Genomic DNA, 3,845 nt, shown 5'->3' with positions numbered 1-3,845 from the left:
GCCGCCGCGAGGCCTCGCGAGGCCCCGGCGCCCCCGGTCCTCATCGCTGAGGCGCCTCGAGAATCACCTAAACGGGAGCTGGAACAGCGCAAACGCTGCTTGCTTTATTTTTATTTCGTTCTCCCAGCGTTCAGCAAGTTGTAAAAGCACTTGTTTCCCTTCRCCGCAGACACCAGCAGCGCCCCAGACCGCACTCCTCTCTCCAGAGGCTCTTCCAGCTCCGGAGACGTCGCAGCCTGCAGCCTGCTGGGGGACGGAGGCCAGGAGCCTTCCCTAGGAAGGCTTTCACCCGGGCCGTGCTCAGGGCAGGAAGAGCCCGGAGGCTTCTCCCGTCAAGCGGAGCTGGACTTGTGGGTGCTCAGCATGCCTGAAACGGAGGCTCCAAGAGCCCGAGGGTTGGCGCATCCCCTGGCTGACTCCAGTCATCCAGAGAACACCTTACAAATAGATTGATGAGATACAAGTTGCTGCTGTTACAGTCCGTATCTCRAGCACCCTTATTCAACACAAACAGGAAAACAAGGTCAAACCTCTTGTGATTTTTCTTTCCACTCCAGGTGCTCACAAAAACACCACTTTTCCCTTTCTAAGCCCTAACTCGGGCCCCCAGAGAGAGCCGGCAGCCACCAGGTGTCAGCGGGGCCCACGGACTTCCCGCGAAAGCTCTCTGGCCAGGCTGATCGCTCCGCACGTGAGTTGCAGAGTAGGCTGAGGCAGCCTGCCGGGCTTCTCAGGATCAAGTCCAAGTCTAGAAAGACTGTGGCAAGGAATTAGCAGGGTTAAGAAACGAAATGCTCCAAAGTTGGGCTTTTTCCCAGCTCCCAGGGCTCGACACTTGCCATCCTGGGCAAACTACCCGCAATTAGCAAGTGGGTTTGCAYGCAGCCAAGAAAACAAGAACGCCAAATAGGACAGGTGGGCACAGAGAGGCGCAGGGACCGTGCCCTTGCTTTTGGGCTTCCCTGCGCCAYCTTTAATTCCCGTTTGCAGCCTTGACCAGCGCTTTGGATTGCATCCTTTGGCTTGTCTCGTTCAAAATGAGAGGAGCCACCCTGCTCCGGCACGCTCCGCACCCCTCCAGGCTCCCCTGCCTCCCCTCCTCTCCCACACCCGAACACGCCGGGCCGCCTCGCGAAGCCTGCCCTACTTTCAACTTTTCCAGTAAAACTTGGCTTTCCGCGTGAAGCGGACCTTTCCGTGGAAAAGCCCGTAGTTTGTCATTGCTGCCGCGTGGGACCTTCTGTCCCAGGGCAAAACGGGCAGAAGGAACAGATGGAACAACCTCCTGGATTGTGTTACGGGACTGAAAATACTTGCTTCGACAAGAAATGCAATCCTGGAAATACTGTGGGGGGGAAAGGATGAGTGTTTGGTTTGTTTTCCCACGGAAAACCCTCACAAACCTTTCCTCCGCCTCCGACGCAGATGGGAGCTGCATGCTCTTCGAAGGGAGGTGCAGAGGTCTAAGGCGAGGGCGTAGCTGAGCGGTTTCCCCTGCGGAGAGGGCAGCGACGAGTCCGCCCTGGCACCCTCGCCCTGAGCTAAGCGAGGCTTTTTGCACAAACGACGGCCGTGGAAAGGCAAAGCAGCGTGGCTCYGGGAGGGAGCAGGAGGCGGGAGGCAGCCCTCGCCTCCCTTGTGCTGCAGCTGGTGGAGTGACCTGAGGCAAGCCCCAGCACCGCYCTGTGCCTCAGTTTCCCCTCTGTGCCTCTGACTGTTGCCACCTTTCATCTAAGCCCTCCTGGGCAGGGAGGCCAGCGCCGGRGCTGGCAGCAACCCCGGGACTTTCCTGACTTCTCCTCCAGAGCAGAGGCTTGAACCACCCCCTCTAGCAGGGGGACGGTCTGCAGAGCCAAGAGCTCCGGCAAACCCCATCCACCGAGCACGGGACTGCTCCATCTGTCTGCACCTCTAAAGATCCTGCGATGAACCTTCAAGAGAAAAAACACGTATCTTTTAAATCTGCCGCCGTAGCAGTGGCGAGCGTTTCCGGAGCGAGAGACGACAGCGATTTACCCCGGAGCAGAAGGGCTCCACAAAGCACCGCCGACCTCCCAGCGCTCGCGGGCCGGCGCAGCGCCCCGTGCGCTTCCAGGAGAGCGAGGAAGCCGTCCTGCAACCAAGCGAAGCGGGGAGCACAGCCCAGGCAGGGCCAAGGATCTGCCCTGGCTTCGGCCATCGATCATCTGCTGAAGGCCACCAAACGGTTATGAGCCCCCAAACCTAAAGTCCAACACAACAAAGGYTGATTTTTACTACAAAGAGAACTGGAAAGGAGAATATTTGAAAAGTAATCAAAAAAAGAAAAGTTAAGCACCAAAAAAGAAGTTTTAAAGYGAAGCAAGACTGGCTTCTACTAATTGGTGCCCTGCGGTACCAAACCCGCYGGGATTTTTAGCACAACGCCGGCACGGCCGCGTTCTTGCAAACATTTCAATCGCACGTGCCCATGCGCTAGCGGATCGAAGCTGCGCTCGACTGCGTCTCACCGGATTAAGGGGCACGACGCTCCGGGCGGGAAACGGTGTCGGGGCCGCGTGGCGGCGGCGGCCCAGCCGCAGGCTGGCGGCGAGAAACCGGGGATGCCGCGGGCCCCGGGGCTCTGCCCCGCGCACGGCGGGCTTATCCGCAATACTGCCGGACGCTGCCCCCGAGCACCGCCGGGGACACGCGAGAAATAACACAGGCACGCGCAGGACAACGCCTTTCCTTTAATCTCCGCTCCCGTCGCTTGCGTGTTACATGCAGCAGCAACGGCATCAGGTTTGTTTATTTTTTTATTTTTTTAAATTAATAGGCAAGTGTCCCCGGACTGCTTGGCGAAGCCGGCCCACCGCCTTCCCTTCCCGCCGGCATTTATCCCGCTGGCGCCAGGAAAGCCACCGCCAGCCTGGTTATCCCGGCGGGACCCTCGGCGGCGGCGGTGGCAGCCCTGGGCTCGGGACGACGCAACCAACCAAACGCAGCAAAGCGGTGCTGCGCACGGGAATTTGGGGCGGCAAAGCTGCTTTTAAGGYCCTCCAAAGCGGAGCAGGAATTTTTCAGCGCAGGAAAAGCGCTCCCAGCCGGTGCTGCCCGGCATGCAACCCTCGCGCAGGGCTGCTCAGCCTCGGGCGCGAGCAAGCTCCGGCCGCCCAGGGCAAGGCTGCGAGCGCTTAAACCCAGGCTCGGGAACAGAAACCCTGCAACTCCCTTAAGCTTAAAGGTGACCCGAGGGCGAGGACGCCTGCAAACGTGAGCGACGGCCCCCCTCTTCGCGCCACGCGCGAAGTCAACGGCGAGCTCGAGGCGTCCTGCCGCCGCCGGCCTGCCCCGGGGACRGGACCGGGGAGGCGCAGCGCAGCTCCCGGGCCGCGTCCCGCTTCGCCGCCGCCGGCTCCCGGAGGCTCCCGCCCTCAGCCAGCTCCGCCGAGCGAGCTGCACGCCCGCCGCGCGGCTGTGCACGTGAGAACCTAACCAAACCCCAAAATAACAACAGCAAAATCCATTCTCTGCGTGAGAGCAGATAGGAACATTTACAAATAGTTCTGGCTCTGGCTTGGATCAAGTAAATGTTAAATAAAAAAAAAAAGAGAAACAAAACAAAAAAAAAATCCAAAAACATCCTCCCTCCAGATTATAAAAAAATAAGAATATACACATTTAAAGAGCTTATTACAGTATAAAATTACCGAGGCCCGTGTGAGGGGCCAGCAGGGCCTGGGAGCCGGCGGGGGAAGCCGGGAACGCCGCAGAGCCGGCGCRACCCCGGACGCGCGGGAGCTGCCCGGGCCGGCGCTGGTCTAGGCGCTGGGCGTGCAGCCGCCGGCGCTGGGCACGGCGAGGGCGCGCTGGAGGTACGCTTC

Source organism: Rhea americana, unplaced genomic scaffold (genome assembly GCF_003343005.1).
Source record: "Rhea americana isolate MKP2758 unplaced genomic scaffold, rheAme1 scaffold_201, whole genome shotgun sequence".
Classification (NCBI taxonomy): Eukaryota; Metazoa; Chordata; class Aves; order Rheiformes; family Rheidae; genus Rhea; species Rhea americana.
This window is presented reverse-complemented; position numbering follows the sequence as displayed.